The sequence below is a fragment of the Aythya ferina genome (assembly GCF_964211825.1).
Source record: "Aythya ferina genome assembly, chromosome: Z".
In the NCBI taxonomy this organism is placed as follows: domain Eukaryota; kingdom Metazoa; phylum Chordata; class Aves; order Anseriformes; family Anatidae; genus Aythya; species Aythya ferina.
The window spans coordinates 40,435,465-40,449,550 of record NC_140299.1 but is presented as its reverse complement, the minus strand read 5'-3'; the positions used below and the strand labels follow the sequence as shown (position 1 = coordinate 40,449,550).

The window sequence follows — 14,086 nt, the reverse complement described above, 5'->3', positions numbered from 1 at the left end:
TTCTTTTAATATTTTTTTTTTGGTCATTTTTTGTCTTTTTTTTTTTTTTTTTTCTTTTTTTAATCCCTTCACCCCACCGGGATGTTAACACCTGGGGAACACACTCACGCACTCACACACACACACACACGCACTCTCTCTTTGTCACCGCCGGCTGGCTCCAAGGCAGGTGCCGCCGCCTCCGTTGCCGACAGCACCCCCCCCCAAAAAAAAATAAATACATATCTATACAAATCTATAGATAAAATAAACAAATAAACGGAGATGCTGCGGTTTCTGCAGCCCAGGCCACCCCCCAGCCCCGCGGGGAGGCGGATTTCTCTATCCCCCCCCATCCCCGGTGCAGCACCGCCGGTCCCCGTGCCCTGCCCTGCCCTGCCCTGCCCTGCCCAGCCCTGCCCCAGCCTCCCCCTCCCGCGGCCGGGCCCCACCGGGCACCGGCAGCCGGTGAAAGCCGAGGCCGCTCCGTGGGGCTCCCCTCGGCCCCGAGCTGCACCCCCGGAGCGCTGCCCCCTTCGCCTCCCCGCCGCCGCCCCGCACCTCTCCTCCCGCCGCCGCCGCCGCCGCCGCCGCCTCCGGAGCCGCCACCATCTTCCCCCGGCCGCCGCCAGCACCGCCCGGCCCGGCACGGCCCGGCACGGCCCCTCCCGCCGCCCGGCTCCGCGCCGCCCTCCGCGTCAGAGCGCCCGCCGCCGCCCCCGGCCCGGCCGCCATGACGGGCCGGGGCCGGGGCCGGGGCCGGGGCCGGGGCCGGGGCCGGGGCCGGGGGGGAGGCGGCTGAGGGGCCGGAGATGGCGGCCCCCGGGTGCCCAGCCCCTGGGTGTCGTCGCCCCGCGGGCAAGGCTGGCGGTACCTGCGGCTCGTCCCTCCGCAGGGATTGTGGTCTCCGCTCCGTGCAGCGCAGGGCAGCTGTGGTGGCCGGTCTGCCTCCGTGCTGCTCCCCAAAATCCTCACGGGAGCGGCTGGGCTCCCGTGGTGCTCAAGGCAAGGTGCCCCCGGTGACCAGTGCACCGACCAAAGGAGCACGCAGCTTTAGCTGGAGCCGCACTGATACCTAATCAAAGTTGTCCATTAAAAAAAAAAAAGGAGGGGAGACATCTTAAGGTGCCTAACCACTAACGCAGAATTAGAGTGTTTCCGTCCTAAATTGGTGCATTTTGGTAGCACTGCAAATTTGCCTCTTCCCAGAGAATGCGATGAGCAGCTGTGATGTGCTGAGGCATACCCCGGTGCACGCTGCCTTTAGTAGCTGCAGCACGTACGTGGTGTCATAGTCACTATCGTAGTCACCGTGACAGCGTGGCGTTACTTTGGGATTTAGTCCCCTCCGCTGCCTTCCAAAAACATGCCCCAAAGAAACTCGCAGGCTCTCGGTAGTAGCATGGGGCCTGTGGCGCACATCAGCCACTCGGCAGGCACAACTCTGCTTCCATGTCCTAGTCAAAACGCTGCAGTACTCCACCAGTGCGAACTTTGAAGAGGAGAGTACGAAAATACGCATTGTTAAAGAAATAAAAAAGTGTGACTTCTGCTGTTTAGACAACTGCTACCCTTTCCTCTATTTTTATCACATTGCAACACTTACTCTTTTTTTTTTTTTTTTTTTTTTTTTTTTTTTTTCCTTCTCCATTGCTAATAGCTTTTATTTATCGTTGTTGTCCTTTCTCATCCTGGAGACATCTTCCAGCCTGATAACTTCTGAAGTAAAAATAAAACCCGGAGGAGATCTCTGCACCTTCTTTTCTGCAACCCTGGTATATGGCCCTGCTTGAGACCCCAGGTGTCAATGCAGCAGGTTCAGAATGTGCATGAGAGACATCCAGAGCTGTTCGTTCCTGAATGGTTGCACTAGGTAAAACACTTTAGTTATGATTGACTTCCTTCTTTCTGTCCTCCATCTCAAAATAATCAAGCAGTTAAGACCTGAATATGCTCTACCCTCCTTTAAGAGGGAGATTTGGCTGGCTGAGCTCTAGGGGTCCCTCCCAACCTATCTTATTCTGCTAAAGTCTTACAGTTTTAAAAGACTAATAATAGCAGTCTTCATGATTGCTAAATTACGTCCAAGAAGTATGCAGTATTATAAATCCATTTTTCTCCCAGAGCTCCATTTTTTCCCCATTTGTTTCACCGCTCATCGTGACAGGTCTTCTAGGGCACAAGTTACTTGTGAACCTGAAGAGATGCTACTGTTAACACAACAGTATTAGTGTGCTAGCATTAAGCACTGACTGTCCAGCTTGTACATGTTATTGGTTGGATAATTATTTATGTCAATATTTTTCTCCTTCAATTTTTACAATTTAAATGCTGGAAATTATGGTCTGTTTATTTTAGAAATTAAGCCTTACTTTAGGCAACACAGTTTTGCTCTTGCTCTTTTTGAAAACGTAGAAACACTTCTAGAGCTTTGTAAAACCACACTTAGATGTAATTAATCTCCTGGGCAAGTGTAAAATGCCCTTTTAAAACTGACCAGGTCACATTTAAAGGTAGTAAGTAAAACCTAGCCAAAACACCGGTGTCACAAGTTCCATGAAAAACCTGCAAAATTTATTAAATGAAGTAAGTCTAAGCATGGATGTATACAATTTGCAGACATTAAGTTGTAACATTGTAAGAGTGACAGTTTTCTAAATCATTTTGGTGATCTGTAAAAAATGCAATCAACCAGATTCTGAAATATTCAGACACTTCAGTTATATAAACAGTGCTATTAACACTGAACTGATTTTTCATTGTATATGCTCCCCCCTCCCCCCAGTATTTCAATTTATAGACAAGCATTTACATCATTCCATGTATCAATGGCTTTTGAGGCTCATTCGGCATAAGCCACTGCGTGGGAGTGCCAGTAAAGCATCTCTTTCACAGGGAAGAGCCTGGTCTGGACATCTAATTAACTGGGCCTGGATATTTCAAACGGGAAGAAATTGTGTTGAAGGCTTTTTTTTTTTTTTCCTTAAAAAAAAAAAAAAAAGAAAGAAAAAGAAAGAAAAAACAACCTTCTGTAAAGTACATTAATTGGATTCAGCATGTTTACATTCCACCTCTATGCATATATCCATTAGCCTACATAAAAACCTTGGCAGTAGCAGCTCAGACATTTTTTTTACTACCTTGCTGTACTAATCTAGTCAGCCTGAATGTATTTTCAGGATCTAGAAATTGCAATGATCTTAGGTTCAGCCTTGGGCCGAAGGCAAAATAGCTCTCCCAGACTGAAAAGACCAGTGTAAGCTTGACATGGTTTTAAGGTCAGATAGCTCAAGATCCACTAGGGACAGAAATGAGTGCTTTTTGCTGTCTGAAAGCTTGGAATTACAGCTTTTATATGTCAAAAAACATTAAGCTCTGACTAGTGTTTGTGAAGTACCTGCTGCTAGAAAGCACAGACTGATTCAGAGGTGCTTCCTGATGTTAAGGGAGGTGCCATTCAGAACTGGAAATGTTTCCAAATTCTGATGCTGGACCAATGAGTGCATTTTAATTTTACTTTGTTGTTGTTGTTTGTTTGTTTGTTTATTTTTCTGAAAAGAGAAACGTTCAATGTAACTTCTTTTCCTTTGCAACATCCAGGTCCAGTTAATAAGAACACAGTTTTACTGATAAAGTCTCCCACACATTCTATCCTCTTGCTTACTTTGGTCTAAAATAGGTATGTCAGAAATGCAGAGTCACAGCTAGTTTCCAAGGATGGGAGTCACCAGTATCATCATTTATTCTGATTTCCTGTATAACACATGGATAAAATTTCACCCAGTTTTGTCTCTACCAAGTCTGCCACTAATCTGCACTAAAAACACTTAGGTTCCTTGGGAATATTTGTTCATAAGTTAGTTTCTCGTGTCAGGGAACGATAACACCTTCAAGTCATCCTGACACCAGACAGATAGCCTCTTCATTGATCAGGATTAAATATCTCTTGAATCCTCTCAGTCCTATTTCAAGTATTAGTCTTTGCTCCCAAAAAGTTGACTGAAAATTCCTACAAAGCTTATTTTCTGATGATGCCTGTCATTCCAGTGGGGCAAGCATCCCAGATACTGCAACAGAAGAGTGCACTTCTCTTGGGTTGCAATTATCGCAGCCTGCCTACCTGTAGGAACAGGTTGTCCCTTTCCTAATATTTCAACAATCTGAGGGAACAATATAGCACTAGCTATGCTTTGAAGCATTTATTTTGCCTGAGGGACTACATACATAAATATTTCATTAATTTAAATTATAAAGAATGCAGCATCATCTAATGAAGAGGCCTTTAAATAGACAGATGGCAAGGAGAAATCTCTTCAGGGTATAATAGAAGAAAACATCTGTGCCCTCTGGAACACTAGGCAATAGACCTCATAACAGAATAAATGCCCCCCTGCCCCGCAAATCTGAAAACCTGAGATAGAATAAAATTAAAAATCATCACTAATCAGTCATATGGGTAATATCACATATGGTAGTATTTGGGGAATTCAGCAGCAACACATTGAAGTAGGCAGTTTTGTAAGTACAGAGAAATGTTAAAGGGCTGTGATCTACTTGAAGGTCACCCTCAACTTACTATCCCTTTTTTTTTTTTTTTTTCTTTTGACACAATGTAGAGAATTTTGCTTCAACTCTTCCCCTTCAGTAGTGAATCAATTACTATTCCTGCAGTTTGGACAGGTTTTTCTGAGACATGAACATAGATAAAGCAACCGAGTTGATGATGGTTCTTTACATAGAACTGCTAAATAAAGCCATAGTGTGTCTTTTTCCAAAAGGCTGTAACAGTTTAAAGGCGGTTTGAGAAAACACTCTGTGTCTTATAGCTTATGTTATACATTCCAGCTATGACATAAACACTCTAGAACATTTAATGACTACAGTGATGGAAAATAAAACATATTTTTTCAGGTGTAACAGTCAGAAGAACTGTCTGTGTAATGAGTACAAAACACATTTATTTATAATCATATTGAAGAATTTATCTACATTAAATACCTTTTTTTGTTTGTTAGTTTTGCTTTATTTTGTATTTTGGCTGCTTTTTCTCAGAGCAGCCTTGAACAAAGTGGGATATTTACTGAAGCCCATGAATTCAGAGATTGTTATCTTGCACTTGGCACACCCAGATGAGGTTTTTCATATTTGTTCCCACTGGCGTACAAGGGAATCTCTAATGAAACCTACAGATCAGGAACCTCACAGAAGGAGCAGAAAGATTAAATTAAGTATGGCAGCTGCCCTGGTAGTTTTAACCTCAGAGGTCTTTAGCAGGTTAGACTAGCCAGCACTTGGAAGTGGTGGGTAAGGGAGCATAGGGAGCCTAGAGAAGACTGAACCTTTGCTCCTCCTCAGCTACCTCCATCCGCAGGACTTCTATGACACGAGCAATTTCCATCTGAATATCATTTGTGTTGATCTTATTAGCAAGGACATTTCAATGCATTTAATGCAAATTAGCAAGGACATTTCATTTGTAATTCTCTGACTTCCCATTTTCTAGGCCTTTCCTTCCAGACCTTCAGATGCCCCAAAAAGACCTTACTCCCTGAGCAATCTCCTCCAGCATGCTGCCCAAGTGAACCCAATAGCTCCACTGCAGCTTTCAGGTGGTAATTTACCTGCTTATGAGATCCTCATAGCAGATGGGGCAATTCAGCACTACCTTGCTCTTCGCTGCCTAAGACCTATCAGCAGATGGAGTTGGGCATTGCTAGTCACCCAAATGAGTTTCTCAAACAGTGACTCTGAGGAGTCCCAGCCTGTGGCTCATATTCACTTATCCAGCAGGAAAAACAAACAAGCAAACAAACAAAACAGTCAGAGGAGGCATTCTAGGCTATGTGTCTTCTGGCAGCATGATGTTGCCAGTAGCTTCACCTCTGTTTCATCAGCAAGCTGTTTCTGAGGCGTCTCCAGGAAAGGGCACAAAGGGAGTTTAAAGCCTCATTCAGAGAACGCAGCAGCGCTGTTGGGTTTGCAAGGCTGAAGGAAGCAGAGGATTTGGCAGGGTCAGTGCCTGTTCCATCTGTTGGTGAAGTACTCAAAATGCCTTGCCAAGGACGCTTGCAGGTAGTGCAGAGAGTAGGAGTGTTTGTTTTGCAGACTGCAAAAGGAAAAAAAGAAAGTATAATTCGTCTGAACACTGGATTTTTTTTTCTTTATTGTAATTTTTTGTCACCTCAGCAACAAGCCCAAAGGCTCCATATCTTCTGGGCCTTTTCCTGGAGCTGGGTACTGCCTGCACAGAAGGGCTGATGCCGTAGAAACCAGCCACAAAAAAAAAAAAAAAAGAAAAAAAAAAAAAGAAAAAAGCAGTCTATATATAATAGCTCCAGTGTTGTTATTTTTTTTTTTTTTAATCCGTAGCCTGCTGCCTGCAACTCTAGGTTTTACACTAATGACTTGGCACTTGCATCCTTTACAGTGGTTTTGTCCTTTCATTTCAGCAAGTGGAAAGATCCTCAGCGGAGGCACTTGCATCAGAGGAGCCAAGCAGAGACAGCGAAAAGAGATATTCCCAGTAGAGGATCACTGGGATATCTAAATCCCTTCCAGCAGCAATCTATTGGATCCAAGAGGGCTTCCAGGATGTGTTGCAAGGCTTATTTTCTCAAGATGAAGCTCTTGTCAGTTATCAGGTGTGATCTTTAGCTGTTTCTTCTTTGAGCACATAACTATCACAGCATTAGCTATGTCATATAAAAATGCATTGTGCTATACTACACGTGCTGTTGGATTACTTGGTGCTTTGCAACTGTTTAAGCCACACTGCCTACAGGACTGGAAATGTTCCTTTAAACACTGTTTGAAACAGAAGTGCCACTGAAATTGTGAAATCCTTTTTTTTTTTTTTTTTTTTTTTTTTGTGTGTGTGTGTGTGTTTGTGTGTGTTGTTTTGTTTTTGCTTTTGCTTTTTAAAGTGGCCACTAATTTTAATGGATCCATTTTCAAGTGTCACTTGTGATAACTTGAGATACCTGGGTCTCACAGACTGAAGAAATGTAATGCAAATCTGAGGGAGTTGGTGTCTCACCTGATACTCAGTGATACATGAAGTAAAACAAAACCCCATCCCAGTATAACTTATCTGGAGTCAACAAAGAAGTCATCCAGATGGAGGCCTGCATTTGAACTGCAGGAATGAAAAAGCCAACAGTTTTTACTGAAATATGAAGCAGTTGAGGTATGCAAGAGTTATGCAGAACCAACCCAAGAGAAGCTGCCATAAAAGTCAGGGATATATCTGATTTTAATAATGCATACAGCTGGATAATAAAGTCTTGAGGAGAAATGAAATAGTTATCCTATGAAAACACACAAGGAACAGGCTAAATGAAAATCAGTGGCCTGTCTAGTCATGTGTTTACGTTAATATCTGCATTCATTCAAATTATAAGAGCACTTTATAATGTATCAGAAGTCTGCTATAACATGTTCTGTTAAGATGATATCAAAGTACAGAGGTAAATCAGTCTCTAAATGTTGAACGTGTTACTTTGTATGCTGAAAACAGTATATCATCCTTACCAAAGAAAATTAGCTCAGAGGAGGCAGTCAGAGGAGGCCTGCTTATTTAAAATAAGTTCAGATATGTCTATTATATTTTGCTTAGAAAGATCCTTTTAACCTCTGAAAAAAAAAAAAAAGGCAGTATTTTACAGGAAAATAGAGAAACCTGCAAAATACTGAATTAAAGCACTAAACAATACTTACCAAAGTCACAAAAACACAAAGTTTCATTCCAGTATGAAATAAATAGATTGTAAACTTCCTCAGGAATAGACGCCACCACAGTAATGTTCGTTATCGAATTACTAACTATTAAGTGCCAGACCTCTGACTATTAACAGCTGAAAGATAGAAGAGCTTTATTTCTTTTTTTCTTCATTACTTTTGGTTGCTAGTAATCTGCTTTAATATCACCGACAAGATCTTTCAGAATACCTGACTTTTCAGAATGAAAATCAGGTGCTAAACACAAAAGCATGGGAGAAATCCTGTTCTCCCTGTGCCGATTCATCAAAATGCAAACAAAAAACCTCACCCCTGTTTTGTGCCAGAGAGCACTGCTTACCACATTTAGCTACCACATGCTGCATTCAAGCAGTTTTCTTTTTTGCCTGAGTGGGGACATAGTCCTATAGTCCTTGTTACTGCTATTGCACCTTTGGCACTACAGAAAAGAGAAAAAAGAAACAAAACAAAACATAACTATTCAGTGGTGCAGAAAATAACAAAGGGCATAGGAAAATATCTTGCAGACTAGTTGTCACACAGGAAGATGTAAAGAAGGCTCTACTTCTGCCATCTGCCTCTGTGTCAATCAGTCTTTTAATGCTACTCTGATCCTATGGAAGACCTGAAGGCAGGTTTTCTTATTGACACTGCCAGACTCCCATAAACACTCAGCATAAAATACCTTACTGTGCTCACAACTGGACAGACCAAGCTGGAAATCTGACAAGGAATTCCTTTGGCTCCCCTCACTGCTTAACTAGAGCGGTTATACAGGTTTCTCACACTGCATGATGGCTCTCTTCTTTGGGGTAGTGAGACTCTGTTACATTTTGTGTGACACAGAAAACCTTCCAATTGGTTTCTCCTCCTGCCCTCCTTTCCCCTCCAGTTTAAAGGGAAAATAAACTGGTAACTCTGCTCCCCTTACAGAAACTATTAAGGAGAGGGATGGAGATAGGCAATTTCCTTTCTCTCTCCTTTTTGACAGGACTCACCCACAGCAGTTCCAGTGTTATTTCCCACCAGCTCCCTCCCACAGGTGAGCTGCCTGTTTCCCCATGTCCAGGTAAGTTTGCAGTGATTAATATTGCTACTACAGATAGCAAAGAACTGATGTCTCGCATTTCCTTCCCCCCTGTGGTTTTTCCTAAATACCACTCAGTGCAGGGATGGCTTTGATATGCAGGGTAGTAGTCAGCATTTTAAATATGGATCTCCGATAACCATGTACCACCTACTTCATTAATGCAATTATGTTCTCTTTCTTCTTCTTAAAAACAACACAAAACAAAAACAAAACAAAAAATAAAAACCAAAAAACACCACCACCACAACAAAAACAGTTACATAAGACTTGGGCTATTATAACTGACTGATGACTGAGAAAACCCAATTTTTTTTTAAGATAGAAAGGGAATTAAACTATTTATATTTCATATCGTTTAGTTTCCATCCCCGTTCAAACCCCCAAGAAACTACTTCTGATGACACCCACTGTCCTCACTGATTTCTCAATGAGAGCAGTAGTTGCAGTATCTCTGTAAGATGGTGCAATCACAGATGGATCAGCTGGAAGCATTTTTAATTTCTGCATTCATTCAAGTTAAGAACTGCTAAACTGCTGGGACAGAAGAAATTAGGAAATCTATCCATCATGAAGGCTTTTTGAAAGCGTTTGCATTTCCAGTCAAACTGAAAAGGTTTTGGAGTAAAAACAATAAATCTGTTGTGGGATACAATAAGCTACAATGAAGTAAGATTTTCATCTTCCCCGAAAACATTCAAACTTGTTTGTGCAAGGGTATGTGGAGAGAGAAAACTTCTGCTCCCTTAACTTGTCAAGCACCTTTTTGAAACAAAAGGGAAGAGTAGAAAGGGAAGCCATAATCAAGAAGAAAAAGGTAGAAAAAAATAGGAAAAAAAAAAGGGGGAAAATGGACAAAAGGGAGAAAATTTGTGTGGCCAAGGCTCTGTTAGAGTTGTAGCTGGCCAGTACTGTGGATGACAATACAGAGAGCTCTTTTAAATATGGTAACAGCAAAAGGAGAACCAAAGAGTTAACACTGGTCCATTACTTAATGAGGATTGTAACCTCACAAATAGGGACGTAGACAAAGCAGAGACATTTAATGCCTTCTTCACCTCAGAACACCAATGATGGGCCCTGGAACCCCCAGAGCCCCGAGTTGGAGGATCACACCTGTGTTAATGATAAACTTCCAGCCAACCCCAACTTGTGTGGGATTTGCTGCTCCACATGGATGCATATGACTCTATGGGACCCAAAGAGATTCATCCCAGGGTACTCAGAGAGATGGCAGATGTCATTGTGAGACCTCTCTCGATTATTTCTTTAATAGTCTTGGGAATCTGGAGAGGCCCCAGTCCATGGGAAGTTTGCAAACATTGCTCTAAATTTCGAGAAATGCAAGGAAGATGACCCTGGTAAATACTGACCTATCAGACACACTTCAGTGCCTGGTAAAACGATGGAGATTATTCTGGGAGTTACTGAAAAACACTTCAAAGACAATGCAGTCATTGTAGTGCAGTAAACCCGACATGGGCTTATGAGGGGAAAGTCCTGTTTAATTAACGTAATTTCCTTGTATGACAAGGTTACCCACCTAGTTGAGCACGGGAAGTCAGGAAATGTAGTCTTTTGGATTTCAGCAAAGATTTCAGTCCTGTTTCTCACAATAGGCTTCAGGACTAAATGTCTAGCATACGAGACAAGAATGTAGTAAGATGGGCGAACAACTGGCCAATGAGTTGGGCTGAAAGGGTTGTAATGCATGGGGCTACATCAGGCTGGCTGACAGGCACTAGTAGGGTTCCCCAGGGCTCCGTTCTGGGGCCAGTTCTCTTCAGTGTTTTCATAAATGACTAGCATATAGGGCTCAAATACATACTATCAAAGTTTGCAGGTGATATGGAATTAGGAGGAGGTCTTGACTTCCTCCAGGGTGGACAGGCCTTGCAAAGAGATCTTGACTAATTAGAGGCCTTGGCAATCACCAATAATTTGAAGTTTTCCAAGAACAAGTGGCAGGTTCTGTACCTGGGATGGAGCAAACCTGGTTGTACCTACAGAGAGGCTGGAGATCAGCCCCACAAAAAGGGATCTAGGGGTTCTGGTTGGTGGCAGGTTGAACATGAGCCAGCAGCGTGCCCTGGCAGACAAGAGGGCCAACTCTGTATCCTTGGGAATACCAGGCACAGCGCTGCCAGCTGTGTGAGGGAAGGGATTGTCCTGCTCTGCCCTGTGCTGGTGCAGCCTCACCTCAAGGGCTGTGTAGAGTTTTAGGTGACACAATATGAGAAGAACATAAAGCTATTAGAGAGTGTCCAAAGGAGGGCTACAAAGATGTTGTATCTTTGTCTAGAGGGGAAGACGTATGAGGAGTGGCCTTGGTTTGCTCAGCCCTGAGCAGAGCAGGCTGAGGGGAGGCTTCACGGCGGCCTGCAGCTCCCTCATGAGGGGACGGGAGCGGAGGGGCAGGCGCTGAGCTCTGCTCTCTGGGGACAGCGACAGGACCCGAGGGAACGGCATGGAGCTGGGACAGGGGAGGGTCAGGCTGGGGGTTAGGGAAAGGGTCTGCACCCAGAGGGGGGTTGGGCACTGGGACAGGCTCCCCAGGGCAGTGGTCACGGCACCGAGCCTGTTGGATTTCAAGAAGCCTTTGGACAACGCTCTCAGATCCACGGACTGAGTTTTGGGTGGTCCCGGGTGGATCTAGGATGATCCTTGTGGGTCCCTTCCAACTCAGGATATTCTATGATTGTATGGTTATATCAAGAATATACACAGCTGCGAATCTGACCAAGACACAAGAAACATACCCGGTCAGCCACACCCATTGATGGGTTAGCAAGGAACTGCAGGCAAAACAGAACCTTACATATGCTGAAGGATGCAAGGATCTGGGATATCGGGGGGGTGTTGGAGGATTCATGCACAGAGCGTAAGGTTCCTATTTCCTTTTACCTCAGAAACAGCCATGTTGCTTTTCAGTAGCAAAGCCGTCCCTGTAAGGAATGAAATTAGGTCAACAGATCATCATCAGCTACTAAATTTTCTCAGCTCCAATTATATATTTGCAGCTGTGATAAATCTCCCTGTTTAAAATCACATCATCTGCAATACAGCCAAACACACACACATGGATGTACTCACCTGACCTGACAATATAGAACTGTGATGTCTTTTTGTTTTGTGTCTGCACAAGTTTAATTAAAGATGCATGCTTTTAACTTTATGATGGATAATGACGATAAGCAGCTGGAGTGATCTCTCACTTCCTGCCTTCTATCTGACTCTTCTCTTGCTAATCACTCATTGCCATGGAAATCACTAAGCACACTTTCAATTACTTCACCTTTTCCAATCAGATGGACCTAGCAGAGAGATTAATACTTGTGTTTGAACACGTATATTTAGAAGGAGAACAAAAGCAAGACTTTTGAAACCTCATGGATTCTGCAGCTAAAAATCTTTGCTATCTACCTTGTCCTTTGTGACATAAGCCACCAGGAAAGGTTATTTTAGTCAAAGAAATACTGATACTGCAGAGCATGTCAGAGCTGAGATAGCATACATGCAAAAGAAATAAAAGAAAAGGTGCCCCACATTAAAAAATGTCTTTCCCTTGTGAATGCTCCACTTTAGATGATGAAAAACACTTACCCTCGAAAGGTTGTCTTCTTCCCTTAGACACTTCTTGACACATCATTTCCATTTCCTTTCTTACTTTTACTTCTCTGCCACATACTGCAGAAAATAAGTCCTTCAGATGTTTTGTTACAAACAAAGCTGTGAATCACGACTTGCTTTTTAAAAGTGTATGAAATCCAGACTGTAGGGAACAGCCAGGTGCTCCATACCTTTGAGAAAACAGACAATACCACCACTGTTTTCTGACACAAATCAAGTGAGTTCTAAAGGGTATTGTATGCTTATGAGTAGCTGGGTAGCATTTACATTTATTACAATTGGAAAATAGTGGAAGATTTGAAGCCCTACATCAGAGAATAACAACAACAAATATTATAGAGTGCAAGTGAAAGAGATGATGATGCAAACACATTGCATTTTTCAATTCTTTTCACATGTCAGTAATTCATTCCTTGCACATGCATCTGATGAACACAGTATCTGGATTACGAGACAACCCAAAAAACATCTAAGTAAATTTAACAATTTTGGGACATTGAATTCCAGTCATGCCCTCTAAAAAAATGTAAAATATACAGTTGTCTAACCATATTTAAAGAATCTTTCACATAAGCTGTTATATTGAAATAACCTAATAGCCATGTCATAGATTAAAAAAATAAAATAGAGAGAGGAGAAAAAAAGAAAAAAAAAGTAAACCGTACAACATTCTGGTAATAATAATGAATTTACACAGCATGAATGTCACTTATTTGGATAATAGCCTGAAATGAAAGCTATTTAGAGAGCTATTGATTGCCCTGATACACAAAGAATGAAAACAAATTTACAGCAGCATTAACTGAAGTCTATGAAAGACATTTTAACACAAAGACAATTTTGATATGAAAAAAGACCATTTTTTGATAAATGAAAGCTTAAAACTATACAAAAGTAGCATGCTATCTGAGGAGCATAACTGCAGATCTGAACACTGATACCATCTTAATGCACATATATGTACATCATTAGAAAGTTTACAAAAATATTGAGGGTACCCTCAAGCACCTTTTCAACCAGATCAGATTAGGGGTCATCTGCGTTCTCTTCATCAGGTAGTTGCATAAAATTTGTGCAGCAAATTTTACGTTCTAAAGACAATCAACTGGGATCAAAGTAATGCAGCTCTATATTACAGCTATCTTGAATCTGAAAGAAGCAAAGTGTATTTTTTGAACGTAAAAAGGCAGATACCTAGTTTCAAGATTTTAAGCTCTCTGAAACATATTCCATTCAATTATAAAAGCATTTAAAAAGGGGAAGCACTTCAGTAAACAGCATGCTGAAACTTGAAGATGTTGTTACAGTCACATGAACTTCATTCAGCTGCCCAGGTTCTTGGACTCTATAAACAGTATAGCCAGATGTTTACTGTCAAAATCAAATTTCTTAACATGTACTACTACTGTGCATCATCCTTTCATAAACTAGGCTCAAACAAAATATGTAAGAATGCAACTGAAAAACCCTTACTCATTGATGCTCACATAGACAATAAATTAAATCTGCTGACATCACATAAATTCATGGAAGATGGTGTGATTCCTGCTAAAAGAAGCTTATCACCAAAAAGAGATAAGCAATATGTAGGAAGGGTACATTTTAGCAATGATATTCTGCTCCAGGGTAAATACACTGTCACAGAAAACAGAG

General features: G+C 42.2%; 1 protein-coding gene across 4 annotated transcripts in view; it reads right to left on the bottom strand.

Moving 5' to 3' along the window:
• Positions 1-1,022, bottom strand: part of APBA1 (amyloid beta precursor protein binding family A member 1) — an 87,607-nt gene extending 86,585 nt beyond the window's left edge. For 3 of the 4 annotated variants that reach the window (XM_084505132.1, XM_084505135.1, XM_084505136.1), the window contains exon 1: positions 541-623. The gene's annotated coding sequence lies outside the window, so the exon portion shown is untranslated. Of the gene's footprint in view, positions 1-540; positions 624-853 lie in introns of those variants that run through there. The other variant, XM_084505133.1, reaches the window with a different exon arrangement.
• Positions 1,023-14,086: the final 13,064 nt, after the last annotated feature.